Source organism: Carya illinoinensis, chromosome 11 (assembly GCF_018687715.1).
Source record: "Carya illinoinensis cultivar Pawnee chromosome 11, C.illinoinensisPawnee_v1, whole genome shotgun sequence".
Lineage (NCBI taxonomy): Eukaryota > Viridiplantae > Streptophyta > Magnoliopsida > Fagales > Juglandaceae > Carya > Carya illinoinensis.
The window spans coordinates 19432116-19457405 of NC_056762.1; the positions used below are offsets into that span (position 1 = coordinate 19432116).

A 25290-nucleotide genomic window follows, 5' to 3' on the forward strand; every position below is an offset into this window, starting at 1 on the left:
CGACAACCGGGCAATGGATTCTTAGGAAAATCGCACCGACCCCATCGCTATCAATCAGATCGCCAGTTGGCATGGGATAGGCAGGGTGCGGCTAGGTCGTAATAGGATTATATTAGTTTTTCGCTGGTAGCATGATGGGTGCGATCATACCAGCACTAATGCACCGGATCCCATCAGAACTCCGCAGTTAAGCGTGCTTGGGCGAGAGTAGTACTAGGATGGGTGACCTCCTGGGAAGTCCTCGTGTTGCACCCCCCCTTTTAATTTTTACCGCATCTCTGGTCGGATGGACCGGAACGAGAACCAGGGAATGGATTTTTAGGAAAATCGCACCGACCCCATCGCGTAGCGATGGGTATCGGTCAGATCGCCGGTTGGCATGAGATAGGCAGGGTGCGGCTAGGTCGTAATAGGATTATATTAGTTTTGCGCTGGTAGCATGATGGGTGCGATCATACCAGCACTAATGCACCGGATCCCATCAGAACTCCGCAGTTAAGCGTGCTTGGGCGAGAGTAGTACTAGGATGGGTGACCTCCTGGGAAGTCCTCGTGTTGCACCCCCCCCTTTTTATTTTTACCGCATCTCCGGTCGGATGGACCGGAACGACAACCGGGCAATGGATTCTTAGGAAAATCGCACCGACCCCATCGCTATCAATCAGATCGCCAGTTGGCATGGGATAGGCAGGGTGCGGCTAGGTCGTAATAGGATTATATTAGTTTTTCGCTGGTAGCATGATGGGTGCGATCATACCAGCACTAATGCACCGGATCCCATCAGAACTCCGCAGTTAAGCGTGCTTGGGCGAGAGTAGTACTAGGATGGGTGACCTCCTGGGAAGTCCTCGTGTTGCACCCCCCCTTTTAATTTTTACCGCATCTCTGGTCGGATGGACCGGAACGAGAACCAGGGAATGGATTTTTAGGAAAATCGCACCGACCCCATCGCGTAGCAATGGGTATCGGTCAGATCGCCGGTTGGCATGAGATAGGCAGGGTGCGGCTAGGTCGTAATAGGATTATATTAGTTTTTCGCTGGTAGCATGATGGGTGCGATCATACCAGCACTAATGCACCGGATCCCATCAGAACTCCGCAGTTAAGCGTGCTTGGGCGAGAGTAGTACTAGGATGGGTGACCTCCTGGGAAGTCCTCGTGTTGCACCCCCCCTTTTAATTTTTACCGCATCTCTGGTCGGATGGACCGGAACGAGAACCGGGGATTGGATTTTTAGGAAAATCGCACCGACCCCATCGCGTAGCAATGGGTATCGGTCAGATCGCCGGTTGGCATGAGATAGGCAGGGTGCGGCTAGGTCGTAATAGGATTATATTAGTTTTTCGCTGGTAGCATGATGGGTGCGATCATACCAGCACTAATGCACCGGATCCCATCAGAACTCCGCAGTTAAGCGTGCTTGGGCGAGAGTAGTACTAGGATGGGTGACCTCCTGGGAAGTCCTCGTGTTGCACCCCCCCTTTTTATTTTTACCGCATCTCCGGTCGGATGGACCGGAACGACAACCGGGCAATGGATTCTTAGGAAAATCGCACCGACCCCATCGCGTAGCAATGGGTATCGATCAGATCGCCGGTTGGCATGGGATAGGCATGGTGCGGCTAGGTCGTAATAGGATTATATTAGTTTTTCGCTGGTAGCATGATGGGTGCGATCATACCAGCACTAATGCACCGGATCCCATCAGAACTCCGCAGTTAAGCGTGCTTGGGCGAGAGTAGTACTAGGATGGGTGACCTCCTGGGAAGTCCTCGTGTTGCACCCCCCCTTTTTATTTTTACCGCATCTCCGGTCGGATGCACCGGAACGACAACCGGGCAATGGATTCTTAGGAAAATCGCACCGACCCCATCGCTATCAATCAGATCGCCAGTTGGCATGGGATAGGCAGGGTGCGGCTAGGTCGTAATAGGATTATATTAGTTTTTCGCTGGTAGCATGATGGGTGCGATCATACCAGCACTAATGCACCGGATCCCATCAGAACTCCGCAGTTAAGCGTGCTTGGGCGAGAGTAGTACTAGGATGGGTGACCTCCTGGGAAGTCCTCGTGTTGCACCCCCCCTTTTAATTTTTACCGCATCTCTGGTCGGATGGACCGGAACGAGAACCAGGGAATGGATTTTTAGGAAAATCGCACCGACCCCATCGCGTAGCGATGGGTATCGGTCAGATCGCCGGTTGGCATGAGATAGGCAGGGTGCGGCTAGGTCGTAATAGGATTATATTAGTTTTGCGCTGGTAGCATGATGGGTGCGATCATACCAGCACTAATGCACCGGATCCCATCAGAACTCCGCAGTTAAGCGTGCTTGGGCGAGAGTAGTACTAGGATGGGTGACCTCCTGGGAAGTCCTCGTGTTGCACCCCCCCTTTTTATTTTTACCGCATCTCCGGTCGGATGGACCGGAACGACAACCGGGCAATGGATTCTTAGGAAAATCGCACCGACCCCATCGCTATCAATCAGATCGCCAGTTGGCATGGGATAGGCAGGGTGCGGCTAGGTCGTAATAGGATTATATTAGTTTTTCGCTGGTAGCATGATGGGTGCGATCATACCAGCACTAATGCACCGGATCCCATCAGAACTCCGCAGTTAAGCGTGCTTGGGCGAGAGTAGTACTAGGATGGGTGACCTCCTGGGAAGTCCTCGTGTTGCACCCCCCCTTTTTATTTTTACCGCATCTCCGGTCTGATGGACCGGAACGACAACCGGGCAATGGATTCTTAGGAAAATCGCACCGACCCCATCGCTATCAATCAGATCGCCAGTTGGCATGGGATAGGCAGGGTGCGGCTAGGTCGTAATAGGATTATATTAGTTTTTCGCTGGTAGCATGATGGGTGCGATCATACCAGCACTAATGCACCGGATCCCATCAGAACTCCGCAGTTAAGCGTGCTTGGGCGAGAGTAGTACTAGGATGGGTGACCTCCTGGGAAGTCCTCGTGTTGCACCCCCCCTTTTAATTTTTACCGCATCTCTGGTCGGATGGACCGGAACGAGAACCAGGGAATGGATTTTTAGGAAAATCGCACCGACCCCATCGCGTAGCGATGGGTATCGGTCAGATCGCCGGTTGGCATGAGATAGGCAGGGTGCGGCTAGGTCGTAATAGGATTATATTAGTTTTGCGCTGGTAGCATGATGGGTGCGATCATACCAGCACTAATGCACCGGATCCCATCAGAACTCCGCAGTTAAGCGTGCTTGGGCGAGAGTAGTACTAGGATGGGTGACCTCCTGGGAAGTCCTCGTGTTGCACCCCCCCTTTTAATTTTTACCGCATCTCTGGTCGGATGGACCGGAACGAGAACCAGGGAATGGATTTTTAGGAAAATCGCACCGACCCCATCGCGTAGCAATGGGTATCGGTCAGATCGCCGGTTGGCATGAGATAGGCAGGGTGCGGCTAGGTCGTAATAGGATTATATTAGTTTTTCGCTGGTAGCATGATGGGTGCGATCATACCAGCACTAATGCACCGGATCCCATCAGAACTCCGCAGTTAAGCGTGCTTGGGCGAGAGTAGTACTAGGATGGGTGACCTCCTGGGAAGTCCTCGTGTTGCACCCCCCCTTTTTATTTTTACCGCATCTCCGGTCGGATGGACCGGAACGACAACCGGGCAATGGATTCTTAGGAAAATCGCACCGACCCCATCGCGTAGCAATGGGTATCGATCAGATCGCCGGTTGGCATGGGATAGGCATGGTGCGGCTAGGTCGTAATAGGATTATATTAGTTTTTCGCTGGTAGCATGATGGGTGCGATCCTACCAGCACTAATGCACCGGATCCCATCAGAACTCAGCAGTTAAGCGTGCTTGGGCGAGAGTAGTACTAGGATGGGTGACCTCCTGGGAAGTCCTCGTGTTGCACCCCCCCTTTTTATTTTTACCGCATCTCCGGTCTGATGGACCGGAACGACAACCGGGCAATGGATTCTTAAGAAAATCGCACCGACCCCATCGCTATCAATCAGATCGCCAGTTGGCATGGGATAGGCAGGGTGCGGCTAGGTCGTAATAGGATTATATTAGTTTTTCGCTGGTAGCATGATGGGTGCGATCATACCAGCACTAATGCACCGGATCCCATCAGAACTCCGCAGTTAAGCGTGCTTGGGCGAGAGTAGTACTAGGATGGGTGACCTCCTGGGAAGTCCTCGTGTTGCACCCCCCCTTTTAATTTTTACCGCATCTCTGGTCGGATGGACCGGAACGAGAACCAGGGAATGGATTTTTAGGAAAATCGCACCGACCCCATCGCGTAGCAATGGGTATCGGTCAGATCGCCGGTTGGCATGAGATAGGCAGGGTGCGGCTAGGTCGTAATAGGATTATATTAGTTTTTCGCTGGTAGCATGATGGGTGCGATCATACCAGCACTAATGCACCGGATCCCATCAGAACTCCGCAGTTAAGCGTGCTTGGGCGAGAGTAGTACTAGGATGGGTGACCTCCTGGGAAGTCCTCGTGTTGCACCCCCCCTTTTAATTTTTACCGCATCTCTGGTCGGATGGACCGGAACGAGAACCAGGGAATGGATTTTTAGGAAAATCGCACCGACCCCATCGCGTAGCAATGGGTATCGGTCAGATCGCCGGTTGGCATGAGATAGGCAGGGTGCGGCTAGGTCGTAATAGGATTATATTAGTTTTTCGCTGGTAGCATGATGGGTGCGATCATACCAGCACTAATGCACCGGATCCCATCAGAACTCCGCAGTTAAGCGTGCTTGGGCGAGAGTAGTACTAGGATGGGTGACCTCCTGGGAAGTCCTCGTGTTGCACCCCCCCTTTTTATTTTTACCGCATCTCCGGTCGGATGGACCGGAACGACAACCGGGCAATGGATTCTTAGGAAAATCGCACCGACCCCATCGCGTAGCAATGGGTATCGATCAGATCGCCGGTTGGCATGGGATAGGCATGGTGCGGCTAGGTCGTAATAGGATTATATTAGTTTTTCGCTGGTAGCATGATGGGTGCGATCCTACCAGCACTAATGCACCGGATCCCATCAGAACTCAGCAGTTAAGCGTGCTTGGGCGAGAGTAGTACTAGGATGGGTGACCTCCTGGGAAGTCCTCGTGTTGCACCCCCCCTTTTTATTTTTACCGCATCTCCGGTCTGATGGACCGGAACGACAACCGGGCAATGGATTCTTAGGAAAATCGCACCGACCCCATCGCTATCAATCAGATCGCCAGTTGGCATGGGATAGGCAGGGTGCGGCTAGGTCGTAATAGGATTATATTAGTTTTTCGCTGGTAGCATGATGGGTGCGATCATACCAGCACTAATGCACCGGATCCCATCAGAACTCCGCAGTTAAGCGTGCTTGGGCGAGAGTAGTACTAGGATGGGTGACCTCCTGGGAAGTCCTCGTGTTGCACCCCCCCTTTTAATTTTTACCGCATCTCTGGTCGGATGGACCGGAACGAGAACCAGGGAATGGATTTTTAGGAAAATCGCACCGACCCCATCGCGTAGCAATGGGTATCGGTCAGATCGCCGGTTGGCATGAGATAGGCAGGGTGCGGCTAGGTCGTAATAGGATTATATTAGTTTTTCGCTGGTAGCATGATGGGTGCGATCATACCAGCACTAATGCACCGGATCCCATCAGAACTCCGCAGTTAAGCGTGCTTGGGCGAGAGTAGTACTAGGATGGGTGACCTCCTGGGAAGTCCTCGTGTTGCACCCCCCCTTTTAATTTTTACCGCATCTCTGGTCGGATGGACCGGAACGAGAACCAGGGAATGGATTTTTAGGAAAATCGCACCGACCCCATCGCGTAGCAATGGGTATCGGTCAGATCGCCGGTTGGCATGAGATAGGCAGGGTGCGGCTAGGTCGTAATAGGATTATATTAGTTTTTCGCTGGTAGCATGATGGGTGCGATCATACCAGCACTAATGCACCGGATCCCATCAGAACTCCGCAGTTAAGCGTGCTTGGGCGAGAGTAGTACTAGGATGGGTGACCTCCTGGGAAGTCCTCGTGTTGCACCCCCCCTTTTTATTTTTACCGCATCTCCGGTCGGATGGACCGGAACGACAACCGGGCAATGGATTCTTAGGAAAATCGCACCGACCCCATCGCGTAGCAATGGGTATCGATCAGATCGCCGGTTGGCATGGGATAGGCATGGTGCGGCTAGGTCGTAATAGGATTATATTAGTTTTTCGCTGGTAGCATGATGGGTGCGATCCTACCAGCACTAATGCACCGGATCCCATCAGAACTCAGCAGTTAAGCGTGCTTGGGCGAGAGTAGTACTAGGATGGGTGACCTCCTGGGAAGTCCTCGTGTTGCACCCCCCCTTTTTATTTTTACCGCATCTCCGGTCTGATGGACCGGAACGACAACCGGGCAATGGATTCTTAGGAAAATCGCACCGACCCCATCGCTATCAATCAGATCGCCAGTTGGCATGGGATAGGCAGGGTGCGGCTAGGTCGTAATAGGATTATATTAGTTTTTCGCTGGTAGCATGATGGGTGCGATCATACCAGCACTAATGCACCGGATCCCATCAGAACTCCGCAGTTAAGCGTGCTTGGGCGAGAGTAGTACTAGGATGGGTGACCTCCTGGGAAGTCCTCGTGTTGCACCCCCCCTTTTAATTTTTACCGCATCTCTGGTCGGATGGACCGGAACGAGAACCAGGGAATGGATTTTTAGGAAAATCGCACCGACCCCATCGCGTAGCAATGGGTATCGGTCAGATCGCCGGTTGGCATGAGATAGGCAGGGTGCGGCTAGGTCGTAATAGGATTATATTAGTTTTTCGCTGGTAGCATGATGGGTGCGATCATACCAGCACTAATGCACCGGATCCCATCAGAACTCCGCAGTTAAGCGTGCTTGGGCGAGAGTAGTACTAGGATGGGTGACCTCCTGGGAAGTCCTCGTGTTGCACCCCCCCTTTTAATTTTTACCGCATCTCTGGTCGGATGGACCGGAACGAGAACCAGGGAATGGATTTTTAGGAAAATCGCACCGACCCCATCGCGTAGCAATGGGTATCGGTCAGATCGCCGGTTGGCATGAGATAGGCAGGGTGCGGCTAGGTCGTAATAGGATTATATTAGTTTTTCGCTGGTAGCATGATGGGTGCGATCATACCAGCACTAATGCACCGGATCCCATCAGAACTCCGCAGTTAAGCGTGCTTGGGCGAGAGTAGTACTAGGATGGGTGACCTCCTGGGAAGTCCTCGTGTTGCACCCCCCCTTTTTATTTTTACCGCATCTCCGGTCGGATGGACCGGAACGACAACCGGGCAATGGATTCTTAGGAAAATCGCACCGACCCCATCGCTATCAATCAGATCGCCAGTTGGCATGGGATAGGCAGGGTGCGGCTAGGTCGTAATAGGATTATATTAGTTTTTCGCTGGTAGCATGATGGGTGCGATCATACCAGCACTAATGCACTGGATCCCATCAGAACTCCGCAGTTAAGCGTGCTTGGGCGAGAGTAGTACTAGGATGGGTGACCTCCTGGGAAGTCCTCGTGTTGCACCCCCCCTTTTAATTTTTACCGCATCTCTGGTCGGATGGACCGGAACGAGAACCGGGGAATGGATTTTTAGGAAAATCGCACCGACCCCATCGCGTAGCAATGGGTATCGGTCAGATCGCCGGTTGGCATGAGATAGGCAGGGTGCGGCTAGGTCGTAATAGGATTATATTAGTTTTTCGCTGGTAGCATGATGGGTGCGATCATACCAGCACTAATGCACCGGATCCCATCAGAACTCCGCAGTTAAGCGTGCTTGGGCGAGAGTAGTACTAGGATGGGTGACCTCCTGGGAAGTCCTCGTGTTGCACCCCCCCTTTTTATTTTTACCGCATCTCCGGTCGGATGGACCGGAACGACAACCGGGCAATGGATTCTTAGGAAAATCGCACCGACCCCATCGCGTAGCAATGGGTATCGATCAGATCGCCGGTTGGCATGGGATAGGCATGGTGCGGCTAGGTCGTAATAGGATTATATTAGTTTTTCGCTGGTAGCATGATGGGTGCGATCATACCAGCACTAATGCACCGGATCCCATCAGAACTCCGCAGTTAAGCGTGCTTGGGCGAGAGTAGTACTAGGATGGGTGACCTCCTGGGAAGTCCTCGTGTTGCACCCCCCCTTTTTATTTTTACCGCATCTCCGGTCGGATGCACCGGAACGACAACCGGGCAATGGATTCTTAGGAAAATCGCACCGACCCCATCGCTATCAATCAGATCGCCAGTTGGCATGGGATAGGCAGGGTGCGGCTAGGTCGTAATAGGATTATATTAGTTTTTCGCTGGTAGCATGATGGGTGCGATCATACCAGCACTAATGCACTGGATCCCATCAGAACTCCGCAGTTAAGCGTGCTTGGGCGAGAGTAGTACTAGGATGGGTGACCTCCTGGGAAGTCCTCGTGTTGCACCCCCCCTTTTAATTTTTACCGCATCTCTGGTCGGATGGACCGGAACGAGAACCGGGGAATGGATTTTTAGGAAAATCGCACCGACCCCATCGCGTAGCAATGGGTATCGGTCAGATCGCCGGTTGGCATGAGATAGGCAGGGTGCGGCTAGGTCGTAATAGGATTATATTAGTTTTTCGCTGGTAGCATGATGGGTGCGATCATACCAGCACTAATGCACCGGATCCCATCAGAACTCCGCAGTTAAGCGTGCTTGGGCGAGAGTAGTACTAGGATGGGTGACCTCCTGGGAAGTCCTCGTGTTGCACCCCCCCTTTTTATTTTTACCGCATCTCCGGTCGGATGGACCGGAACGACAACCGGGCAATGGATTCTTAGGAAAATCGCACCGACCCCATCGCGTAGCAATGGGTATCGATCAGATCGCCGGTTGGCATGGGATAGGCATGGTGCGGCTAGGTCGTAATAGGATTATATTAGTTTTTCGCTGGTAGCATGATGGGTGCGATCATACCAGCACTAATGCACCGGATCCCATCAGAACTCCGCAGTTAAGCGTGCTTGGGCGAGAGTAGTACTAGGATGGGTGACCTCCTGGGAAGTCCTCGTGTTGCACCCCCCCTTTTTATTTTTACCGCATCTCCGGTCGGATGCACCGGAACGACAACCGGGCAATGGATTCTTAGGAAAATCGCACCGACCCCATCGCTATCAATCAGATCGCCAGTTGGCATGGGATAGGCAGGGTGCGGCTAGGTCGTAATAGGATTATATTAGTTTTTCGCTGGTAGCATGATGGGTGCGATCATACCAGCACTAATGCACCGGATCCCATCAGAACTCCGCAGTTAAGCGTGCTTGGGCGAGAGTAGTACTAGGATGGGTGACCTCCTGGGAAGTCCTCGTGTTGCACCCCCCCTTTTAATTTTTACCGCATCTCTGGTCGGATGGACCGGAACGAGAACCAGGGAATGGATTTTTAGGAAAATCGCACCGACCCCATCGCGTAGCGATGGGTATCGGTCAGATCGCCGGTTGGCATGAGATAGGCAGGGTGCGGCTAGGTCGTAATAGGATTATATTAGTTTTGCGCTGGTAGCATGATGGGTGCGATCATACCAGCACTAATGCACCGGATCCCATCAGAACTCCGCAGTTAAGCGTGCTTGGGCGAGAGTAGTACTAGGATGGGTGACCTCCTGGGAAGTCCTCGTGTTGCACCCCCCCTTTTTATTTTTACCGCATCTCCGGTCGGATGGACCGGAACGACAACCGGGCAATGGATTCTTAGGAAAATCGCACCGACCCCATCGCTATCAATCAGATCGCCAGTTGGCATGGGATAGGCAGGGTGCGGCTAGGTCGTAATAGGATTATATTAGTTTTTCGCTGGTAGCATGATGGGTGCGATCATACCAGCACTAATGCACCGGATCCCATCAGAACTCCGCAGTTAAGCGTGCTTGGGCGAGAGTAGTACTAGGATGGGTGACCTCCTGGGAAGTCCTCGTGTTGCACCCCCCCTTTTTATTTTTACCGCATCTCCGGTCTGATGGACCGGAACGACAACCGGGCAATGGATTCTTAGGAAAATCGCACCGACCCCATCGCTATCAATCAGATCGCCAGTTGGCATGGGATAGGCAGGGTGCGGCTAGGTCGTAATAGGATTATATTAGTTTTTCGCTGGTAGCATGATGGGTGCGATCATACCAGCACTAATGCACCGGATCCCATCAGAACTCCGCAGTTAAGCGTGCTTGGGCGAGAGTAGTACTAGGATGGGTGACCTCCTGGGAAGTCCTCGTGTTGCACCCCCCCTTTTAATTTTTACCGCATCTCTGGTCGGATGGACCGGAACGAGAACCAGGGAATGGATTTTTAGGAAAATCGCACCGACCCCATCGCGTAGCGATGGGTATCGGTCAGATCGCCGGTTGGCATGAGATAGGCAGGGTGCGGCTAGGTCGTAATAGGATTATATTAGTTTTTCGCTGGTAGCATGATGGGTGCGATCATACCAGCACTAATGCACCGGATCCCATCAGAACTCCGCAGTTAAGCGTGCTTGGGCGAGAGTAGTACTAGGATGGGTGACCTCCTGGGAAGTCCTCGTGTTGCACCCCCCCTTTTTATTTTTACCGCATCTCCGGTCGGATGGACCGGAACGACAACCGGGCAATGGATTCTTAGGAAAATCGCACCGACCCCATCGCGTAGCAATGGGTATCGATCAGATCGCCGGTTGGCATGGGATAGGCATGGTGCGGCTAGGTCGTAATAGGATTATATTAGTTTTTCGCTGGTAGCATGATGGGTGCGATCCTACCAGCACTAATGCACCGGATCCCATCAGAACTCAGCAGTTAAGCGTGCTTGGGCGAGAGTAGTACTAGGATGGGTGACCTCCTGGGAAGTCCTCGTGTTGCACCCCCCCTTTTTATTTTTACCGCATCTCCGGTCTGATGGACCGGAACGACAACCGGGCAATGGATTCTTAGGAAAATCGCACCGACCCCATCGCTATCAATCAGATCGCCAGTTGGCATGGGATAGGCAGGGTGCGGCTAGGTCGTAATAGGATTATATTAGTTTTTCGCTGGTAGCATGATGGGTGCGATCATACCAGCACTAATGCACCGGATCCCATCAGAACTCCGCAGTTAAGCGTGCTTGGGCGAGAGTAGTACTAGGATGGGTGACCTCCTGGGAAGTCCTCGTGTTGCACCCCCCCTTTTAATTTTTACCGCATCTCTGGTCGGATGGACCGGAACGAGAACCAGGGAATGGATTTTTAGGAAAATCGCACCGACCCCATCGCGTAGCAATGGGTATCGGTCAGATCGCCGGTTGGCATGAGATAGGCAGGGTGCGGCTAGGTCGTAATAGGATTATATTAGTTTTTCGCTGGTAGCATGATGGGTGCGATCATACCAGCACTAATGCACCGGATCCCATCAGAACTCCGCAGTTAAGCGTGCTTGGGCGAGAGTAGTACTAGGATGGGTGACCTCCTGGGAAGTCCTCGTGTTGCACCCCCCCTTTTAATTTTTACCGCATCTCTGGTCGGATGGACCGGAACGAGAACCAGGGAATGGATTTTTAGGAAAATCGCACCGACCCCATCGCGTAGCAATGGGTATCGGTCAGATCGCCGGTTGGCATGAGATAGGCAGGGTGCGGCTAGGTCGTAATAGGATTATATTAGTTTTTCGCTGGTAGCATGATGGGTGCGATCATACCAGCACTAATGCACCGGATCCCATCAGAACTCCGCAGTTAAGCGTGCTTGGGCGAGAGTAGTACTAGGATGGGTGACCTCCTGGGAAGTCCTCGTGTTGCACCCCCCCTTTTTATTTTTACCGCATCTCCGGTCGGATGGACCGGAACGACAACCGGGCAATGGATTCTTAGGAAAATCGCACCGACCCCATCGCTATCAATCAGATCGCCAGTTGGCATGGGATAGGCAGGGTGCGGCTAGGTCGTAATAGGATTATATTAGTTTTTCGCTGGTAGCATGATGGGTGCGATCATACCAGCACTAATGCACTGGATCCCATCAGAACTCCGCAGTTAAGCGTGCTTGGGCGAGAGTAGTACTAGGATGGGTGACCTCCTGGGAAGTCCTCGTGTTGCACCCCCCCTTTTAATTTTTACCGCATCTCTGGTCGGATGGACCGGAACGAGAACCGGGGAATGGATTTTTAGGAAAATCGCACCGACCCCATCGCGTAGCAATGGGTATCGGTCAGATCGCCGGTTGGCATGAGATAGGCAGGGTGCGGCTAGGTCGTAATAGGATTATATTAGTTTTTCGCTGGTAGCATGATGGGTGCGATCATACCAGCACTAATGCACCGGATCCCATCAGAACTCCGCAGTTAAGCGTGCTTGGGCGAGAGTAGTACTAGGATGGGTGACCTCCTGGGAAGTCCTCGTGTTGCACCCCCCCTTTTTATTTTTACCGCATCTCCGGTCGGATGGACCGGAACGACAACCGGGCAATGGATTCTTAGGAAAATCGCACCGACCCCATCGCGTAGCAATGGGTATCGATCAGATCGCCGGTTGGCATGGGATAGGCATGGTGCGGCTAGGTCGTAATAGGATTATATTAGTTTTTCGCTGGTAGCATGATGGGTGCGATCATACCAGCACTAATGCACCGGATCCCATCAGAACTCCGCAGTTAAGCGTGCTTGGGCGAGAGTAGTACTAGGATGGGTGACCTCCTGGGAAGTCCTCGTGTTGCACCCCCCCTTTTTATTTTTACCGCATCTCCGGTCGGATGCACCGGAACGACAACCGGGCAATGGATTCTTAGGAAAATCGCACCGACCCCATCGCTATCAATCAGATCGCCAGTTGGCATGGGATAGGCAGGGTGCGGCTAGGTCGTAATAGGATTATATTAGTTTTTCGCTGGTAGCATGATGGGTGCGATCATACCAGCACTAATGCACCGGATCCCATCAGAACTCCGCAGTTAAGCGTGCTTGGGCGAGAGTAGTACTAGGATGGGTGACCTCCTGGGAAGTCCTCGTGTTGCACCCCCCCTTTTAATTTTTACCGCATCTCTGGTCGGATGGACCGGAACGAGAACCAGGGAATGGATTTTTAGGAAAATCGCACCGACCCCATCGCGTAGCGATGGGTATCGGTCAGATCGCCGGTTGGCATGAGATAGGCAGGGTGCGGCTAGGTCGTAATAGGATTATATTAGTTTTGCGCTGGTAGCATGATGGGTGCGATCATACCAGCACTAATGCACCGGATCCCATCAGAACTCCGCAGTTAAGCGTGCTTGGGCGAGAGTAGTACTAGGATGGGTGACCTCCTGGGAAGTCCTCGTGTTGCACCCCCCCTTTTTATTTTTACCGCATCTCCGGTCGGATGGACCGGAACGACAACCGGGCAATGGATTCTTAGGAAAATCGCACCGACCCCATCGCTATCAATCAGATCGCCAGTTGGCATGGGATAGGCAGGGTGCGGCTAGGTCGTAATAGGATTATATTAGTTTTTCGCTGGTAGCATGATGGGTGCGATCATACCAGCACTAATGCACCGGATCCCATCAGAACTCCGCAGTTAAGCGTGCTTGGGCGAGAGTAGTACTAGGATGGGTGACCTCCTGGGAAGTCCTCGTGTTGCACCCCCCCTTTTTATTTTTACCGCATCTCCGGTCTGATGGACCGGAACGACAACCGGGCAATGGATTCTTAGGAAAATCGCACCGACCCCATCGCTATCAATCAGATCGCCAGTTGGCATGGGATAGGCAGGGTGCGGCTAGGTCGTAATAGGATTATATTAGTTTTTCGCTGGTAGCATGATGGGTGCGATCATACCAGCACTAATGCACCGGATCCCATCAGAACTCCGCAGTTAAGCGTGCTTGGGCGAGAGTAGTACTAGGATGGGTGACCTCCTGGGAAGTCCTCGTGTTGCACCCCCCCTTTTAATTTTTACCGCATCTCTGGTCGGATGGACCGGAACGAGAACCAGGGAATGGATTTTTAGGAAAATCGCACCGACCCCATCGCGTAGCGATGGGTATCGGTCAGATCGCCGGTTGGCATGAGATAGGCAGGGTGCGGCTAGGTCGTAATAGGATTATATTAGTTTTGCGCTGGTAGCATGATGGGTGCGATCATACCAGCACTAATGCACCGGATCCCATCAGAACTCCGCAGTTAAGCGTGCTTGGGCGAGAGTAGTACTAGGATGGGTGACCTCCTGGGAAGTCCTCGTGTTGCACCCCCCCTTTTAATTTTTACCGCATCTCTGGTCGGATGGACCGGAACGAGAACCAGGGAATGGATTTTTAGGAAAATCGCACCGACCCCATCGCGTAGCAATGGGTATCGGTCAGATCGCCGGTTGGCATGAGATAGGCAGGGTGCGGCTAGGTCGTAATAGGATTATATTAGTTTTTCGCTGGTAGCATGATGGGTGCGATCATACCAGCACTAATGCACCGGATCCCATCAGAACTCCGCAGTTAAGCGTGCTTGGGCGAGAGTAGTACTAGGATGGGTGACCTCCTGGGAAGTCCTCGTGTTGCACCCCCCCTTTTTATTTTTACCGCATCTCCGGTCGGATGGACCGGAACGACAACCGGGCAATGGATTCTTAGGAAAATCGCACCGACCCCATCGCGTAGCAATGGGTATCGATCAGATCGCCGGTTGGCATGGGATAGGCATGGTGCGGCTAGGTCGTAATAGGATTATATTAGTTTTTCGCTGGTAGCATGATGGGTGCGATCCTACCAGCACTAATGCACCGGATCCCATCAGAACTCAGCAGTTAAGCGTGCTTGGGCGAGAGTAGTACTAGGATGGGTGACCTCCTGGGAAGTCCTCGTGTTGCACCCCCCCTTTTTATTTTTACCGCATCTCCGGTCTGATGGACCGGAACGACAACCGGGCAATGGATTCTTAGGAAAATCGCACCGACCCCATCGCTATCAATCAGATCGCCAGTTGGCATGGGATAGGCAGGGTGCGGCTAGGTCGTAATAGGATTATATTAGTTTTTCGCTGGTAGCATGATGGGTGCGATCATACCAGCACTAATGCACCGGATCCCATCAGAACTCCGCAGTTAAGCGTGCTTGGGCGAGAGTAGTACTAGGATGGGTGACCTCCTGGGAAGTCCTCGTGTTGCACCCCCCCTTTTAATTTTTACCGCATCTCTGGTCGGATGGACCGGAACGAGAACCAGGGAATGGATTTTTAGGAAAATCGCACCGACCCCATCGCGTAGCAATGGGTATCGGTCAGATCGCCGGTTGGCATGAGATAGGCAGGGTGCGGCTAGGTCGTAATAGGATTATATTAGTTTTTCGCTGGTAGCATGATGGGTGCGATCATACCAGCACTAATGCACCGGATCCCATCAGAACTCCGCAGTTAAGCGTGCTTGGGCGAGAGTAGTACTAGGATGGGTGACCTCCTGGGAAGTCCTCGTGTTGCACCCCCCCTTTTAATTTTTACCGCATCTCTGGTCGGATGGACCGGAACGAGAACCAGGGAATGGATTTTTAGGAAAATCGCACCGACCCCATCGCGTAGCAATGGGTATCGGTCAGATCGCCGGTTGGCATGAGATAGGCAGGGTGCGGCTAGGTCGTAATAGGATTATATTAGTTTTTCGCTGGTAGCATGATGGGTGCGATCATACCAGCACTAATGCACCGGATCCCATCAGAACTCCGCAGTTAAGCGTGCTTGGGCGAGAGTAGTACTAGGATGGGTGACCTCCTGGGAAGTCCTCGTGTTGCACCCCCCCTTTTTATTTTTACCGCATCTCCGGTCGGATGGACCGGAACGACAACCGGGCAATGGATTCTTAGGAAAATCGCACCGACCCCATCGCTATCAATCAGATCGCCAGTTGGCATGGGATAGGCAGGGTGCGGCTAGGTCGTAATAGGATTATATTAGTTTTTCGCTGGTAGCATGATGGGTGCGATCATACCAGCACTAATGCACCGGATCCCATCAGAACTCCGCAGTTAAGCGTGCTTGGGCGAGAGTAGTACTAGGATGGGTGACCTCCTGGGAAGTCCTCGTGTTGCACCCCCCCTTTTAATTTTTACCGCATCTCTGGTCGGATGGACCGGAACGAGAACCGGGGAATGGATTTTTAGGAAAATCGCACCGACCCCATCGCGTAGCAATGGGTATCGGTCAGATCGCCGGTTGGCATGAGATAGGCAGGGTGCGGCTAGGTCGTAATAGGATTATATTAGTTTTTCGCTGGTAGCATGATGGGTGCGATCATACCAGCACTAATGCACCGGATCCCATCAGAACTCCGCAGTTAAGCGTGCTTGGGCGAGAGTAGTACTAGGATGGGTGACCTCCTGGGAAGTCCTCGTGTTGCACCCCCCCTTTTTATTTTTACCGCATCTCCGGTCGGATGGACCGGAACGACAACCGGGCAATGGATTCTTAGGAAAATCGCACCGACCCCATCGCGTAGCAATGGGTATCGATCAGATCGCCGGTTGGCATGGGATAGGCATGGTGCGGCTAGGTCGTAATAGGATTATTTTAGTTTTTCGCTGGTAGCATGATGGGTGCGATCATACCAGCACTAATGCACCGGATCCCATCAGAACTCCGCAGTTAAGCGTGCTTGGGCGAGAGTAGTACTAGGATGGGTGACCTCCTGGGAAGTCCTCGTGTTGCACCCCCCCTTTTTATTTTTACCGCATCTCCGGTCGGATGGACCGGAACGACAACCGGGCAATGGATTCTTAGGAAAATCGCACCGACCCCATCGCTATCAATCAGATCGCCAGTTGGCATGGGATAGGCAGGGTGCGGCTAGGTCGTAATAGGATTATATTAGTTTTTCGCTGGTAGCATGATGGGTGCGATCATACCAGCACTAATGCACCGGATCCCATCAGAACTCCGCAGTTAAGCGTGCTTGGGCGAGAGTAGTACTAGGATGGGTGACCTCCTGGGAAGTCCTCGTGTTGCACCCCCCCTTTTAATTTTTACCGCATCTCTGGTCGGATGGACCGGAACGAGAACCGGGGAATGGATTTTTAGGAAAATCGCACCGACCCCATCGCGTAGCAATGGGTATCGGTCAGATCGCCGGTTGGCATGAGATAGGCAGGGTGCGGCTAGGTCGTAATAGGATTATATTAGTTTTTCGCTGGTAGCATGATGGGTGCGATCATACCAGCACTAATGCACCGGATCCCATCAGAACTCCGCAGTTAAGCGTGCTTGGGCGAGAGTAGTACTAGGATGGGTGACCTCCTGGGAAGTCCTCGTGTTGCACCCCCCCTTTTTATTTTTACCGCATCTCCGGTCGGATGGACCGGAACGACAACCGGGCAATGGATTCTTAGGAAAATCGCACCGACCCCATCGCGTAGCAATGGGTATCGATCAGATCGCCGGTTGGCATGGGATAGGCATGGTGCGGCTAGGTCGTAATAGGATTATTTTAGTTTTTCGCTGGTAGCATGATGGGTGCGATCATACCAGCACTAATGCACCGGATCCCATCAGAACTCCGCAGTTAAGCGTGCTTGGGCGAGAGTAGTACTAGGATGGGTGACCTCCTGGGAAGTCCTCGTGTTGCACCCCCCCTTTTTATTTTTACCGCATCTCCGGTCGGATGGACCGGAACGACAACCGGGCAATGGATTCTTAGGAAAATCGCACCGACCCCATCGCTATCAATCAGATCGCCAGTTGGCATGGGATAGGCAGGGTGCGGCTAGGTCGTAATAGGATTATATTAGTTTTTCGCTGGTAGCATGATGGGTGCGATCATACCAGCACTAATGCACCGGATCCCATCAGAACTCCGCAGTTAAGCGTGCTTGGGCGAGAGTAGTACTAGGATGGGTGACCTCCTGGGAAGTCCTCGTGTTGCACCCCCCCTTTTAATTTTTACCGCATCTCTGGTCGGATGGACCGGAACGAGAACCAGGGAATGGATTTTTAGGAAAATCGCACCGACCCCATCGCGTAGCGATGGGTATCGGTCAGATCGCCGGTTGGCATGAGATAGGCAGGGTGCGGCTAGGTCGTAATAGGATTATATTAGTTTTGCGCTGGTAGCATGATGGGTGCGATCATACCAGCACTAATGCACCGGATCCCATCAGAACTCCGCAGTTAAGCGTGCTTGGGCGAGAGTAGTACTAGGATGGGTGACCTCCTGGGAAGTCCTCGTGTTGCACCCCCCCTTTTAATTTTTACCGCATCTCTGGTCGGATGGACCGGAACGAGAACCAGGGAATGGATTTTTAGGAAAATCGCACCGACCCCATCGCGTAGCAATGGGTATCGGTCAGATCGCCGGTTGGCATGAGATAGGCAGGGTGCGGCTAGGTCGTAATAGGATTATATTAGTTTTTCGCTGGTAGCATGATGGGTGCGATCATACCAGCACTAATGCACCGGATCCCATCAGAACTCCGCAGTTAAGCGTGCTTGGGCGAGAGTAGTACTAGGATGGGTGACCTCCTGGGAAGTCCTCGTGTTGCACCCCCCCTTTTTATTTTTACCGCATCTCCGGTCGGATGGACCGGAACGACAACCGGGCAATGGATTCTTAGGAAAATCGCACCGACCCCATCGCGTAGCAATGGGTATCGATCAGATCGCCGGTTGGCATGGGATAGGCATGGTGCGGCTAGGTCGTAATAGGATTATATTAGTTTTTCGCTGGTAGCATGATGGGTGCGATCCTACCAGCACTAATGCACCGGATCCCATCAGAACTCAGCAGTTAAGCGTGCTTGGGCGAGAGTAGTACTAGGATGGGTGACCTCCTGGGAAGTCCTCGTGTTGCACCCCCCCTTTTTATTTTTACCGCATCTCCGGTCTGATGGACCGGAACGACGACCGGGCAATGGATTCTTAGGAAAATCGCACCGACCCCATCGCTATCAATCAGATCGCCAGTTGGCATGGGATAGGCAGGGTGCGGCTAGGTCGTAATAGGATTATATTAGTTTTTCGCTGGTAGCATGATGGGTGCGATCATACCAGCACTAATGCACCGGATCCCATCAGAACTCCGCAGTTAAGCGTGCTTGGGCGAGAGTAGTACTAGGATGGGTGACCTCCTGGGAAGTCCTCGTGTTGCACCCCCCCTTTTAATTTTTACCGCATCTCTGGTCGGATGGACCGGAACGAGAACCAGGGAATGGATTTTTAGGAAAATCGCACCGACCCCATCGCGTAGCAATGGGTATCGGTCAGATCGCCGGTTGGCATGAGATAGGCAGGGTGCGGCTAGGTCGTAATAGGATTATATTAGTTTTTCGCTGGTAGCATGATGGGTGCGATCATACCAGCACTAATGCACCGGATCCCATCAGAACTCCGCAGTTAAGCGTGCTTGGGCGAGAGTAGTACTAGGATGGGTGACCTCCTGGGAAGTCCTCGTGTTGCACCCCCCCTTTTAATTTTTACCGCATCTCTGGTCGGATGGACCGGAACGAGAACCAGGGAATGGATTTTTAGGAAAATCGCACCGACCCCATCGCGTAGCAATGGGTATCGGTCAGATCGCCGGTTGGCATGAGATAGGCAGGGTGCGGCTAGGTCGTAATAGGATTATATTAGTTTTTCGCTGGTAGCATGATGGGTGCGATCATACCAGCACTAATGCACCGGATCCCATCAGAACTCCGCAGTTAAGCGTGCTTGGGCGAGAGTAGTACTAGGATGGGTGACCTCCTGGGAAGTCCTCGTGTTGCACCCCCCCTTTTTATTTTTACCGCATCTCCGGTCGGATGGACCGGAACGACAACCGGGCAATGGATTCTTAGGAAAATCGCACCGACCCCATCGCTATCAATCAGATCGCCAGTTGGCATGGGATAGGCAGGGTGCGGCTAGGTCGTAATAGGATTATATTAGTTTTTCGCTGGTAGCATGATGGGTGCGATCATACCAGCACTAATGCACCGGATCCCATCAGAACTCCGCAGTTAAGCGTGCTTGGGCGAGAGTAGTACTAGGATGGGTGACCTCCTGGGAAGTCCTCGTGTTGCACCCCCCCTTTTAATTTTTACCGCATCTCTGGTCGGATGGACCGGAACGAGAACCGGGGAATGGATTTTTAGGAAAATCGCACCGACCCCATCGCGTAGCAATGGGTATCGGTCAGATCGCCGGTTGGCATGAGATAGGCAGGGTGCGGCTAGGTCGTAATAGGATTATATTAGTTTTTCGCTGGTAGCATGATGGGTGCGATCATACCAGCACTAATGCACCGGATCCCATCAGAACTCCGCAGTTAAGCGTGCTTGGGCGAGAGTAGTACTAGGATGGGTGACCTCCTGGGAAGTCCTCGTGTTGCACCCCCCCTTTTTATTTTTACCGCATCTCCGGTCGGATGGACCGGAACGACAACCGGGCAATGGATTCTTAGGAAAATCGCACCGACCCCATCGCGTAGCAATGGGTATCGATCAGATCGCCGGTTGGCATGGGATAGGCATGGTGCGGCTAGGTCGTAATAGGATTATTTTAGTTTTTCGCTGGTAGCATGATGGGTGCGATCATACCAGCACTAATGCACCGGATCCCATCAGAACTCCGCAGTTAAGCGTGCTTGGGCGAGAGTAGTACTAGGATGGGTGACCTCCTGGGAAGTCCTCGTGTTGCACCCCCCCTTTTTATTTTTACCGCATCTCCGGTCGGATGGACCGGAACGACAACCGGGCAATGGATTCTTAGGAAAATCGCACCGACCCCATCGCTATCAATCAGATCGCCAGTTGGCATGGGATAGGCAGGGTGCGGCTAGGTCGTAATAGGATTATATTAGTTTTTCGCTGGTAGCATGATGGGTGCGATCATACCAGCACTAATGCACCGGATCCCATCAGAACTCCGCAGTTAAGCGTGCTTGGGCGAGAGTAGTACTAGGATGGGTGACCTCCTGGGAAGTCCTCGTGTTGCACCCCCCCTTTTAATTTTTACCGCATCTCTGGTCGGATGGACCGGAACGAGAACCAGGGAATGGATTTTTAGGAAAATCGCACCGACCCCATCGCGTAGCGATGGGTATCGGTCAGATCGCCGGTTGGCATGAGATAGGCAGGGTGCGGCTAGGTCGTAATAGGATTATATTAGTTTTGCGCTGGTAGCATGATGGGTGCGATCATACCAGCACTAATGCACCGGATCCCATCAGAACTCCGCAGTTAAGCGTGCTTGGGCGAGAGTAGTACTAGGATGGGTGACCTCCTGGGAAGTCCTCGTGTTGCACCCCCCCTTTTAATTTTTACCGCATCTCTGGTCGGATGGACCGGAACGAGAACCAGGGAATGGATTTTTAGGAAAATCGCACCGACCCCATCGCGTAGCAATGGGTATCGGTCAGATCGCCGGTTGGCATGAGATAGGCAGGGTGCGGCTAGGTCGTAATAGGATTATATTAGTTTTTCGCTGGTAGCATGATGGGTGCGATCATACCAGCACTAATGCACCGGATCCCATCAGAACTCCGCAGTTAAGCGTGCTTGGGCGAGAGTAGTACTAGGATGGGTGACCTCCTGGGAAGTCCTCGTGTTGCACCCCCCCTTTTTATTTTTACCGCATCTCCGGTCGGATGGACCGGAACGACAACCGGGCAATGGATTCTTAGGAAAATCGCACCGACCCCATCGCGTAGCAATGGGTATCGATCAGATCGCCGGTTGGCATGGGATAGGCATGGTGCGGCTAGGTCGTAATAGGATTATATTAGTTTTTCGCTGGTAGCATGATGGGTGCGATCCTACCAGCACTAATGCACCGGATCCCATCAGAACTCAGCAGTTAAGCGTGCTTGGGCGAGAGTAGTACTAGGATGGGTGACCTCCTGGGAAGTCCTCGTGTTGCACCCCCCCTTTTTATTTTTACCGCATCTCCGGTCTGATGGACCGGAACGACGACCGGGCAATGGATTCTTAGGAAAATCGCACCGACCCCATCGCTATCAATCAGATCGCCAGTTGGCATGGGATAGGCAGGGTGCGGCTAGGTCGTAATAGGATTATATTAGTTTTTCGCTGGTAGCATGATGGGTGCGATCATACCAGCACTAATGCACCGGATCCCATCAGAACTCCGCAGTTAAGCGTGCTTGGGCGAGAGTAGTACTAGGATGGGTGACCTCCTGGGAAGTCCTCGTGTTGCACCCCCCCTTTTAATTTTTACCGCATCTCTGGTCGGATGGACCGGAACGAGAACCAGGGAATGGATTTTTAGGAAAATCGCACCGACCCCATCGCGTAGCAATGGGTATCGGTCAGATCGCCGGTTGGCATGAGATAGGCAGGGTGCGGCTAGGTCGTAATAGGATTATATTAGTTTTTCGCTGGTAGCATGATGGGTGCGATCATACCAGCACTAATGCACCGGATCCCATCAGAACTCCGCAGTTAAGCGTGCTTGGGCGAGAGTAGTACTAGGATGGGTGACCTCCTGGGAAGTCCTCGTGTTGCACCCCCCCTTTTAATTTTTACCGCATCTCTGGTCGGATGGACCGGAACGAGAACCAGGGAATGGATTTTTAGGAAAATCGCACCGACCCCATCGCGTAGCAATGGGTATCGGTCAGATCGCCGGTTGGCATGAGATAGGCAGGGTGCGGCTAGGTCGTAATAGGATTATATTAGTTTTTCGCTGGTAGCATGATGGGTGCGATCATACCAGCACTAATGCACCGGATCCCATCAGAACTCCGCAGTTAAGCGTGCTTGGGCGAGAGTAGTACTAGGATGGGTGACCTCCTGGGAAGTCCTCGTGTTGCACCCCCCCTTTTTATTTTTACCGCATCTCCGGTCGGATGGACCGGAACGACAACCGGGCAATGGATTCTTAGGAAAATCGCACCGACCCCATCGCTATCAATCAGATCGCCAGTTGGCATGGGATAGGCAGGGTGCGGCTAGGTCGTAATAGGATTATATTAGTTTTTCGCTGGTAGCATGATGGGTGCGATCATACCAGCACTAATGCACCGGATCCCATCAGAACTCCGCAGTTAAGCGTGCTTGGGCGAGAGTAGTACTAGGATGGGTGACCTCCTGGGAAGTCCTCGTGTTGCACCCCCCCTTTTAATTTTTACCGCATCTCTGGTCGGATGGACCGGAACGAGAACCGGGGAATGGATTTTTAGGAAAATCGCACCGACCCCATCGCGTAGCAATGGGTATCGGTCAGATCGCCGGTTGGCATGAGATAGGCAGGGTGCGGCTAGGTCGTAATAGGATTATATTAGTTTTTCGCTGGTAGCATGATGGGTGCGATCATACCAGCACTAATGCACCGGATCCCATCAGAACTCCGCAGTTAAGCGTGCTTGGGCGAGAGTAGTACTAGGATGGGTGACCTCCTGGGAAGTCCTCGTGTTGCACCCCCCCTTTTTATTTTTACCGCATCTCCGGTCGGATGGACCGGAACGACAACCGGGCAATGGATTCTTAGGAAAATCGCACCGACCCCATCGCGTAGCAATGGGTATCGATCAGATCGCCGGTTGGCATGGGATAGGCATGGTGCGGCTAGGTCGTAATAGGATTATTTTAGTTTTTCGCTGGTAGCATGATGGGTGCGATCATACCAGCACTAATGCACCGGATCCCATCAGAACTCCGCAGTTAAGCGTGCTTGGGCGAGAGTAGTACTAGGATGGGTGACCTCCTGGGAAGTCCTCGTGTTGCACCCCCCCTTTTTATTTTTACCGCATCTCCGGTCGGATGGACCGGAACGACAACCGGGCAATGGATTCTTAGGAAAATCGCACCGACCCCATCGCTATCAATCAGATCGCCAGTTGGCATGGGATAGGCAGGGTGCGGCTAGGTCGTAATAGGATTATATTAGTTTTTCGCTGGTAGCATGATGGGTGCGATCATACCAGCACTAATGCACCGGATCCCATCAGAACTCCGCAGTTAAGCGTGCTTGGGCGAGAGTAGTACTAGGATGGGTGACCTCCTGGGAAGTCCTCGTGTTGCACCCCCCCTTTTAATTTTTACCGCATCTCTGGTCGGATGGACCGGAACGAGAACCAGGGAATGGATTTTTAGGAAAATCGCACCGACCCCATCGCGTAGCGATGGGTATCGGTCAGATCGCCGGTTGGCATGAGATAGGCAGGGTGCGGCTAGGTCGTAATAGGATTATATTAGTTTTGCGCTGGTAGCATGATGGGTGCGATCATACCAGCACTAATGCACCGGATCCCATCAGAACTCCGCAGTTAAGCGTGCTTGGGCGAGAGTAGTACTAGGATGGGTGACCTCCTGGGAAGTCCTCGTGTTGCACCCCCCCTTTTTATTTTTACCGCATCTCCGGTCGGATGGACCGGAACGACAACCGGGCAATGGATTCTTAGGAAAATCGCACCGACCCCATCGCTATCAATCAGATCGCCAGTTGGCATGGGATAGGCAGGGTGCGGCTAGGTCGTAATAGGATTATATTAGTTTTTCGCTGGTAGCATGATGGGTGCGATCATACCAGCACTAATGCACCGGATCCCATCAGAACTCCGCAGTTAAGCGTGCTTGGGCGAGAGTAGTACTAGGATGGGTGACCTCCTGGGAAGTCCTCGTGTTGCACCCCTTCTTTTTATTTTTACCGCATCTCCGGTCTGATGGACCGGAACGACAACCGGGCAATGGATTCTTAGGAAAATCGCACCGACCCCATCGCTATCAATCAGATCGCCAGTTGGCATGGGATAGGCAGGGTGCGGCTAGGTCGTAATAGGATTATATTAGTTTTTCGCTGGTAGCATGATGGGTGCGATCATACCAGCACTAATGCAACGGATCCCATCAGAACTCCGCAGTTAAGCGTGCTTGGGCGAGAGTAGTACTAGGATGGGTGACCTCCTGGGAAGTCCTCGTGTTGCACCCCCCCTTTTAATTTTTACCGCATCTCTGGTCGGATGGACCGGAACGAGAACCAGGGAATGGATTTTTAGGAAAATCGCACCGACCCCATCGCGTAGCAATGGGTATCGGTCAGATCGCCGGTTGGCATGAGATAGGCAGGGTGCGGCTAGGTCGTAATAGGATTATATTAGTTTTTCGCTGGTAGCATGATGGGTGCGATCATACCAGCACTAATGCACCGGATCCCATCAGAACTCCGCAGTTAAGCGTGCTTGGGCGAGAGTAGTACTAGGATGGGTGACCTCCTGGGAAGTCCTCGTGTTGCACCCCCCCTTTTTATTTTTACCGCATCTCCGGTCGGATGGACCGGAACGACAACCGGGCAATGGATTCTTAGGAAAATCGCACCGACCCCATCGCGTAGCAA

The 25290-nt window shown here is 52.5% G+C and overlaps 83 non-coding genes across 83 annotated transcripts; all 83 read left to right on the plus strand.

Moving 5' to 3' along the window:
- The first annotated feature begins 136 nt into the window (after nucleotides 1-136).
- LOC122285963 lies at nucleotides 137-255 on the plus strand. Its single transcript, XR_006233307.1, has one exon. It is a non-coding gene; the product is annotated as a 5S ribosomal RNA (ribosomal RNA).
- Nucleotides 256-444: 189 nt separating this feature from the next.
- LOC122285964 lies at nucleotides 445-563 on the plus strand. Its single transcript, XR_006233308.1, has one exon. It is a non-coding gene; the product is annotated as a 5S ribosomal RNA (ribosomal RNA).
- Nucleotides 564-742: 179 nt separating this feature from the next.
- Nucleotides 743-861, plus strand: LOC122285966. Its single transcript, XR_006233310.1, has one exon. It is a non-coding gene; the product is annotated as a 5S ribosomal RNA (ribosomal RNA).
- Nucleotides 862-1050: 189 nt separating this feature from the next.
- Nucleotides 1051-1169, plus strand: LOC122285967. Its single transcript, XR_006233311.1, has one exon. It is a non-coding gene; the product is annotated as a 5S ribosomal RNA (ribosomal RNA).
- Nucleotides 1170-1358: 189 nt separating this feature from the next.
- Nucleotides 1359-1477, plus strand: LOC122285968. Its single transcript, XR_006233312.1, has one exon. It is a non-coding gene; the product is annotated as a 5S ribosomal RNA (ribosomal RNA).
- A 189-nt stretch (nucleotides 1478-1666) lies between these two features.
- Nucleotides 1667-1785, plus strand: LOC122285969. The gene has a single exon (XR_006233313.1). It is a non-coding gene; the product is annotated as a 5S ribosomal RNA (ribosomal RNA).
- A 178-nt stretch (nucleotides 1786-1963) lies between these two features.
- LOC122285970 lies at nucleotides 1964-2082 on the plus strand. Its single transcript, XR_006233314.1, has one exon. It is a non-coding gene; the product is annotated as a 5S ribosomal RNA (ribosomal RNA).
- A 189-nt stretch (nucleotides 2083-2271) lies between these two features.
- On the plus strand, nucleotides 2272-2390 carry LOC122285971. The gene has a single exon (XR_006233315.1). It is a non-coding gene; the product is annotated as a 5S ribosomal RNA (ribosomal RNA).
- Nucleotides 2391-2568: 178 nt separating this feature from the next.
- On the plus strand, nucleotides 2569-2687 carry LOC122285972. Its single transcript, XR_006233316.1, has one exon. It is a non-coding gene; the product is annotated as a 5S ribosomal RNA (ribosomal RNA).
- A 178-nt stretch (nucleotides 2688-2865) lies between these two features.
- Nucleotides 2866-2984, plus strand: LOC122285973. Its single transcript, XR_006233317.1, has one exon. It is a non-coding gene; the product is annotated as a 5S ribosomal RNA (ribosomal RNA).
- A 189-nt stretch (nucleotides 2985-3173) lies between these two features.
- On the plus strand, nucleotides 3174-3292 carry LOC122285974. The gene has a single exon (XR_006233318.1). It is a non-coding gene; the product is annotated as a 5S ribosomal RNA (ribosomal RNA).
- Nucleotides 3293-3481: 189 nt separating this feature from the next.
- Nucleotides 3482-3600, plus strand: LOC122285976. Its single transcript, XR_006233319.1, has one exon. It is a non-coding gene; the product is annotated as a 5S ribosomal RNA (ribosomal RNA).
- Nucleotides 3601-3789: 189 nt separating this feature from the next.
- Nucleotides 3790-3908, plus strand: LOC122283102. Its single transcript, XR_006230585.1, has one exon. It is a non-coding gene; the product is annotated as a 5S ribosomal RNA (ribosomal RNA).
- Nucleotides 3909-4086: 178 nt separating this feature from the next.
- LOC122285978 lies at nucleotides 4087-4205 on the plus strand. The gene has a single exon (XR_006233321.1). It is a non-coding gene; the product is annotated as a 5S ribosomal RNA (ribosomal RNA).
- A 189-nt stretch (nucleotides 4206-4394) lies between these two features.
- On the plus strand, nucleotides 4395-4513 carry LOC122285979. Its single transcript, XR_006233322.1, has one exon. It is a non-coding gene; the product is annotated as a 5S ribosomal RNA (ribosomal RNA).
- Nucleotides 4514-4702: 189 nt separating this feature from the next.
- Nucleotides 4703-4821, plus strand: LOC122285980. The gene has a single exon (XR_006233323.1). It is a non-coding gene; the product is annotated as a 5S ribosomal RNA (ribosomal RNA).
- Nucleotides 4822-5010: 189 nt separating this feature from the next.
- Nucleotides 5011-5129, plus strand: LOC122283103. The gene has a single exon (XR_006230586.1). It is a non-coding gene; the product is annotated as a 5S ribosomal RNA (ribosomal RNA).
- A 178-nt stretch (nucleotides 5130-5307) lies between these two features.
- On the plus strand, nucleotides 5308-5426 carry LOC122285981. Its single transcript, XR_006233324.1, has one exon. It is a non-coding gene; the product is annotated as a 5S ribosomal RNA (ribosomal RNA).
- Nucleotides 5427-5615: 189 nt separating this feature from the next.
- LOC122285982 lies at nucleotides 5616-5734 on the plus strand. The gene has a single exon (XR_006233325.1). It is a non-coding gene; the product is annotated as a 5S ribosomal RNA (ribosomal RNA).
- Nucleotides 5735-5923: 189 nt separating this feature from the next.
- LOC122285983 lies at nucleotides 5924-6042 on the plus strand. The gene has a single exon (XR_006233326.1). It is a non-coding gene; the product is annotated as a 5S ribosomal RNA (ribosomal RNA).
- Nucleotides 6043-6231: 189 nt separating this feature from the next.
- Nucleotides 6232-6350, plus strand: LOC122283104. The gene has a single exon (XR_006230587.1). It is a non-coding gene; the product is annotated as a 5S ribosomal RNA (ribosomal RNA).
- A 178-nt stretch (nucleotides 6351-6528) lies between these two features.
- On the plus strand, nucleotides 6529-6647 carry LOC122285984. Its single transcript, XR_006233327.1, has one exon. It is a non-coding gene; the product is annotated as a 5S ribosomal RNA (ribosomal RNA).
- A 189-nt stretch (nucleotides 6648-6836) lies between these two features.
- Nucleotides 6837-6955, plus strand: LOC122285985. Its single transcript, XR_006233328.1, has one exon. It is a non-coding gene; the product is annotated as a 5S ribosomal RNA (ribosomal RNA).
- A 189-nt stretch (nucleotides 6956-7144) lies between these two features.
- On the plus strand, nucleotides 7145-7263 carry LOC122285986. The gene has a single exon (XR_006233329.1). It is a non-coding gene; the product is annotated as a 5S ribosomal RNA (ribosomal RNA).
- A 178-nt stretch (nucleotides 7264-7441) lies between these two features.
- Nucleotides 7442-7560, plus strand: LOC122287392. The gene has a single exon (XR_006234687.1). It is a non-coding gene; the product is annotated as a 5S ribosomal RNA (ribosomal RNA).
- Nucleotides 7561-7749: 189 nt separating this feature from the next.
- Nucleotides 7750-7868, plus strand: LOC122285987. Its single transcript, XR_006233330.1, has one exon. It is a non-coding gene; the product is annotated as a 5S ribosomal RNA (ribosomal RNA).
- Nucleotides 7869-8057: 189 nt separating this feature from the next.
- Nucleotides 8058-8176, plus strand: LOC122285989. Its single transcript, XR_006233332.1, has one exon. It is a non-coding gene; the product is annotated as a 5S ribosomal RNA (ribosomal RNA).
- A 178-nt stretch (nucleotides 8177-8354) lies between these two features.
- On the plus strand, nucleotides 8355-8473 carry LOC122287393. Its single transcript, XR_006234688.1, has one exon. It is a non-coding gene; the product is annotated as a 5S ribosomal RNA (ribosomal RNA).
- Nucleotides 8474-8662: 189 nt separating this feature from the next.
- LOC122285990 lies at nucleotides 8663-8781 on the plus strand. Its single transcript, XR_006233333.1, has one exon. It is a non-coding gene; the product is annotated as a 5S ribosomal RNA (ribosomal RNA).
- A 189-nt stretch (nucleotides 8782-8970) lies between these two features.
- LOC122285992 lies at nucleotides 8971-9089 on the plus strand. Its single transcript, XR_006233334.1, has one exon. It is a non-coding gene; the product is annotated as a 5S ribosomal RNA (ribosomal RNA).
- Nucleotides 9090-9267: 178 nt separating this feature from the next.
- LOC122285993 lies at nucleotides 9268-9386 on the plus strand. The gene has a single exon (XR_006233335.1). It is a non-coding gene; the product is annotated as a 5S ribosomal RNA (ribosomal RNA).
- Nucleotides 9387-9575: 189 nt separating this feature from the next.
- On the plus strand, nucleotides 9576-9694 carry LOC122285994. The gene has a single exon (XR_006233336.1). It is a non-coding gene; the product is annotated as a 5S ribosomal RNA (ribosomal RNA).
- Nucleotides 9695-9872: 178 nt separating this feature from the next.
- On the plus strand, nucleotides 9873-9991 carry LOC122285995. The gene has a single exon (XR_006233337.1). It is a non-coding gene; the product is annotated as a 5S ribosomal RNA (ribosomal RNA).
- Nucleotides 9992-10169: 178 nt separating this feature from the next.
- LOC122285996 lies at nucleotides 10170-10288 on the plus strand. Its single transcript, XR_006233338.1, has one exon. It is a non-coding gene; the product is annotated as a 5S ribosomal RNA (ribosomal RNA).
- Nucleotides 10289-10477: 189 nt separating this feature from the next.
- On the plus strand, nucleotides 10478-10596 carry LOC122285997. The gene has a single exon (XR_006233339.1). It is a non-coding gene; the product is annotated as a 5S ribosomal RNA (ribosomal RNA).
- A 189-nt stretch (nucleotides 10597-10785) lies between these two features.
- Nucleotides 10786-10904, plus strand: LOC122283105. Its single transcript, XR_006230588.1, has one exon. It is a non-coding gene; the product is annotated as a 5S ribosomal RNA (ribosomal RNA).
- A 178-nt stretch (nucleotides 10905-11082) lies between these two features.
- On the plus strand, nucleotides 11083-11201 carry LOC122285998. The gene has a single exon (XR_006233340.1). It is a non-coding gene; the product is annotated as a 5S ribosomal RNA (ribosomal RNA).
- A 189-nt stretch (nucleotides 11202-11390) lies between these two features.
- On the plus strand, nucleotides 11391-11509 carry LOC122285999. Its single transcript, XR_006233341.1, has one exon. It is a non-coding gene; the product is annotated as a 5S ribosomal RNA (ribosomal RNA).
- A 189-nt stretch (nucleotides 11510-11698) lies between these two features.
- On the plus strand, nucleotides 11699-11817 carry LOC122286001. The gene has a single exon (XR_006233343.1). It is a non-coding gene; the product is annotated as a 5S ribosomal RNA (ribosomal RNA).
- A 178-nt stretch (nucleotides 11818-11995) lies between these two features.
- Nucleotides 11996-12114, plus strand: LOC122287394. Its single transcript, XR_006234689.1, has one exon. It is a non-coding gene; the product is annotated as a 5S ribosomal RNA (ribosomal RNA).
- A 189-nt stretch (nucleotides 12115-12303) lies between these two features.
- Nucleotides 12304-12422, plus strand: LOC122286002. Its single transcript, XR_006233344.1, has one exon. It is a non-coding gene; the product is annotated as a 5S ribosomal RNA (ribosomal RNA).
- Nucleotides 12423-12611: 189 nt separating this feature from the next.
- On the plus strand, nucleotides 12612-12730 carry LOC122286003. The gene has a single exon (XR_006233345.1). It is a non-coding gene; the product is annotated as a 5S ribosomal RNA (ribosomal RNA).
- A 178-nt stretch (nucleotides 12731-12908) lies between these two features.
- Nucleotides 12909-13027, plus strand: LOC122286004. Its single transcript, XR_006233346.1, has one exon. It is a non-coding gene; the product is annotated as a 5S ribosomal RNA (ribosomal RNA).
- A 189-nt stretch (nucleotides 13028-13216) lies between these two features.
- Nucleotides 13217-13335, plus strand: LOC122286005. Its single transcript, XR_006233347.1, has one exon. It is a non-coding gene; the product is annotated as a 5S ribosomal RNA (ribosomal RNA).
- Nucleotides 13336-13513: 178 nt separating this feature from the next.
- Nucleotides 13514-13632, plus strand: LOC122286006. The gene has a single exon (XR_006233348.1). It is a non-coding gene; the product is annotated as a 5S ribosomal RNA (ribosomal RNA).
- Nucleotides 13633-13810: 178 nt separating this feature from the next.
- LOC122286007 lies at nucleotides 13811-13929 on the plus strand. Its single transcript, XR_006233349.1, has one exon. It is a non-coding gene; the product is annotated as a 5S ribosomal RNA (ribosomal RNA).
- Nucleotides 13930-14118: 189 nt separating this feature from the next.
- Nucleotides 14119-14237, plus strand: LOC122286008. The gene has a single exon (XR_006233350.1). It is a non-coding gene; the product is annotated as a 5S ribosomal RNA (ribosomal RNA).
- Nucleotides 14238-14426: 189 nt separating this feature from the next.
- Nucleotides 14427-14545, plus strand: LOC122286009. Its single transcript, XR_006233351.1, has one exon. It is a non-coding gene; the product is annotated as a 5S ribosomal RNA (ribosomal RNA).
- Nucleotides 14546-14734: 189 nt separating this feature from the next.
- On the plus strand, nucleotides 14735-14853 carry LOC122283106. Its single transcript, XR_006230589.1, has one exon. It is a non-coding gene; the product is annotated as a 5S ribosomal RNA (ribosomal RNA).
- Nucleotides 14854-15031: 178 nt separating this feature from the next.
- Nucleotides 15032-15150, plus strand: LOC122286010. The gene has a single exon (XR_006233352.1). It is a non-coding gene; the product is annotated as a 5S ribosomal RNA (ribosomal RNA).
- A 189-nt stretch (nucleotides 15151-15339) lies between these two features.
- On the plus strand, nucleotides 15340-15458 carry LOC122286012. The gene has a single exon (XR_006233354.1). It is a non-coding gene; the product is annotated as a 5S ribosomal RNA (ribosomal RNA).
- A 189-nt stretch (nucleotides 15459-15647) lies between these two features.
- LOC122286013 lies at nucleotides 15648-15766 on the plus strand. Its single transcript, XR_006233355.1, has one exon. It is a non-coding gene; the product is annotated as a 5S ribosomal RNA (ribosomal RNA).
- Nucleotides 15767-15944: 178 nt separating this feature from the next.
- Nucleotides 15945-16063, plus strand: LOC122286014. Its single transcript, XR_006233356.1, has one exon. It is a non-coding gene; the product is annotated as a 5S ribosomal RNA (ribosomal RNA).
- A 189-nt stretch (nucleotides 16064-16252) lies between these two features.
- Nucleotides 16253-16371, plus strand: LOC122286015. The gene has a single exon (XR_006233357.1). It is a non-coding gene; the product is annotated as a 5S ribosomal RNA (ribosomal RNA).
- Nucleotides 16372-16560: 189 nt separating this feature from the next.
- LOC122286016 lies at nucleotides 16561-16679 on the plus strand. The gene has a single exon (XR_006233358.1). It is a non-coding gene; the product is annotated as a 5S ribosomal RNA (ribosomal RNA).
- A 178-nt stretch (nucleotides 16680-16857) lies between these two features.
- On the plus strand, nucleotides 16858-16976 carry LOC122286018. Its single transcript, XR_006233359.1, has one exon. It is a non-coding gene; the product is annotated as a 5S ribosomal RNA (ribosomal RNA).
- A 189-nt stretch (nucleotides 16977-17165) lies between these two features.
- On the plus strand, nucleotides 17166-17284 carry LOC122286019. Its single transcript, XR_006233360.1, has one exon. It is a non-coding gene; the product is annotated as a 5S ribosomal RNA (ribosomal RNA).
- Nucleotides 17285-17473: 189 nt separating this feature from the next.
- On the plus strand, nucleotides 17474-17592 carry LOC122286020. The gene has a single exon (XR_006233361.1). It is a non-coding gene; the product is annotated as a 5S ribosomal RNA (ribosomal RNA).
- A 178-nt stretch (nucleotides 17593-17770) lies between these two features.
- Nucleotides 17771-17889, plus strand: LOC122286021. Its single transcript, XR_006233362.1, has one exon. It is a non-coding gene; the product is annotated as a 5S ribosomal RNA (ribosomal RNA).
- Nucleotides 17890-18078: 189 nt separating this feature from the next.
- Nucleotides 18079-18197, plus strand: LOC122286022. The gene has a single exon (XR_006233363.1). It is a non-coding gene; the product is annotated as a 5S ribosomal RNA (ribosomal RNA).
- Nucleotides 18198-18386: 189 nt separating this feature from the next.
- Nucleotides 18387-18505, plus strand: LOC122286024. The gene has a single exon (XR_006233365.1). It is a non-coding gene; the product is annotated as a 5S ribosomal RNA (ribosomal RNA).
- A 189-nt stretch (nucleotides 18506-18694) lies between these two features.
- LOC122283108 lies at nucleotides 18695-18813 on the plus strand. Its single transcript, XR_006230590.1, has one exon. It is a non-coding gene; the product is annotated as a 5S ribosomal RNA (ribosomal RNA).
- Nucleotides 18814-18991: 178 nt separating this feature from the next.
- On the plus strand, nucleotides 18992-19110 carry LOC122286025. Its single transcript, XR_006233366.1, has one exon. It is a non-coding gene; the product is annotated as a 5S ribosomal RNA (ribosomal RNA).
- A 189-nt stretch (nucleotides 19111-19299) lies between these two features.
- LOC122286026 lies at nucleotides 19300-19418 on the plus strand. Its single transcript, XR_006233367.1, has one exon. It is a non-coding gene; the product is annotated as a 5S ribosomal RNA (ribosomal RNA).
- A 189-nt stretch (nucleotides 19419-19607) lies between these two features.
- Nucleotides 19608-19726, plus strand: LOC122286027. The gene has a single exon (XR_006233368.1). It is a non-coding gene; the product is annotated as a 5S ribosomal RNA (ribosomal RNA).
- A 178-nt stretch (nucleotides 19727-19904) lies between these two features.
- LOC122286028 lies at nucleotides 19905-20023 on the plus strand. The gene has a single exon (XR_006233369.1). It is a non-coding gene; the product is annotated as a 5S ribosomal RNA (ribosomal RNA).
- Nucleotides 20024-20212: 189 nt separating this feature from the next.
- On the plus strand, nucleotides 20213-20331 carry LOC122286029. Its single transcript, XR_006233370.1, has one exon. It is a non-coding gene; the product is annotated as a 5S ribosomal RNA (ribosomal RNA).
- A 189-nt stretch (nucleotides 20332-20520) lies between these two features.
- On the plus strand, nucleotides 20521-20639 carry LOC122286030. The gene has a single exon (XR_006233371.1). It is a non-coding gene; the product is annotated as a 5S ribosomal RNA (ribosomal RNA).
- Nucleotides 20640-20817: 178 nt separating this feature from the next.
- LOC122286031 lies at nucleotides 20818-20936 on the plus strand. Its single transcript, XR_006233372.1, has one exon. It is a non-coding gene; the product is annotated as a 5S ribosomal RNA (ribosomal RNA).
- A 189-nt stretch (nucleotides 20937-21125) lies between these two features.
- On the plus strand, nucleotides 21126-21244 carry LOC122286032. The gene has a single exon (XR_006233373.1). It is a non-coding gene; the product is annotated as a 5S ribosomal RNA (ribosomal RNA).
- Nucleotides 21245-21433: 189 nt separating this feature from the next.
- On the plus strand, nucleotides 21434-21552 carry LOC122286033. The gene has a single exon (XR_006233374.1). It is a non-coding gene; the product is annotated as a 5S ribosomal RNA (ribosomal RNA).
- Nucleotides 21553-21741: 189 nt separating this feature from the next.
- LOC122283109 lies at nucleotides 21742-21860 on the plus strand. The gene has a single exon (XR_006230591.1). It is a non-coding gene; the product is annotated as a 5S ribosomal RNA (ribosomal RNA).
- A 178-nt stretch (nucleotides 21861-22038) lies between these two features.
- On the plus strand, nucleotides 22039-22157 carry LOC122286035. Its single transcript, XR_006233376.1, has one exon. It is a non-coding gene; the product is annotated as a 5S ribosomal RNA (ribosomal RNA).
- Nucleotides 22158-22346: 189 nt separating this feature from the next.
- Nucleotides 22347-22465, plus strand: LOC122286036. Its single transcript, XR_006233377.1, has one exon. It is a non-coding gene; the product is annotated as a 5S ribosomal RNA (ribosomal RNA).
- A 189-nt stretch (nucleotides 22466-22654) lies between these two features.
- Nucleotides 22655-22773, plus strand: LOC122286037. The gene has a single exon (XR_006233378.1). It is a non-coding gene; the product is annotated as a 5S ribosomal RNA (ribosomal RNA).
- A 178-nt stretch (nucleotides 22774-22951) lies between these two features.
- LOC122286038 lies at nucleotides 22952-23070 on the plus strand. Its single transcript, XR_006233379.1, has one exon. It is a non-coding gene; the product is annotated as a 5S ribosomal RNA (ribosomal RNA).
- A 189-nt stretch (nucleotides 23071-23259) lies between these two features.
- LOC122286039 lies at nucleotides 23260-23378 on the plus strand. The gene has a single exon (XR_006233380.1). It is a non-coding gene; the product is annotated as a 5S ribosomal RNA (ribosomal RNA).
- A 189-nt stretch (nucleotides 23379-23567) lies between these two features.
- LOC122286040 lies at nucleotides 23568-23686 on the plus strand. Its single transcript, XR_006233381.1, has one exon. It is a non-coding gene; the product is annotated as a 5S ribosomal RNA (ribosomal RNA).
- Nucleotides 23687-23864: 178 nt separating this feature from the next.
- On the plus strand, nucleotides 23865-23983 carry LOC122286041. Its single transcript, XR_006233382.1, has one exon. It is a non-coding gene; the product is annotated as a 5S ribosomal RNA (ribosomal RNA).
- A 189-nt stretch (nucleotides 23984-24172) lies between these two features.
- Nucleotides 24173-24291, plus strand: LOC122286042. Its single transcript, XR_006233383.1, has one exon. It is a non-coding gene; the product is annotated as a 5S ribosomal RNA (ribosomal RNA).
- Nucleotides 24292-24469: 178 nt separating this feature from the next.
- On the plus strand, nucleotides 24470-24588 carry LOC122286044. Its single transcript, XR_006233384.1, has one exon. It is a non-coding gene; the product is annotated as a 5S ribosomal RNA (ribosomal RNA).
- A 178-nt stretch (nucleotides 24589-24766) lies between these two features.
- On the plus strand, nucleotides 24767-24885 carry LOC122288092. The gene has a single exon (XR_006235367.1). It is a non-coding gene; the product is annotated as a 5S ribosomal RNA (ribosomal RNA).
- A 189-nt stretch (nucleotides 24886-25074) lies between these two features.
- Nucleotides 25075-25193, plus strand: LOC122286045. Its single transcript, XR_006233385.1, has one exon. It is a non-coding gene; the product is annotated as a 5S ribosomal RNA (ribosomal RNA).
- The last annotated feature ends 97 nt before the right edge of the window (nucleotides 25194-25290 follow it).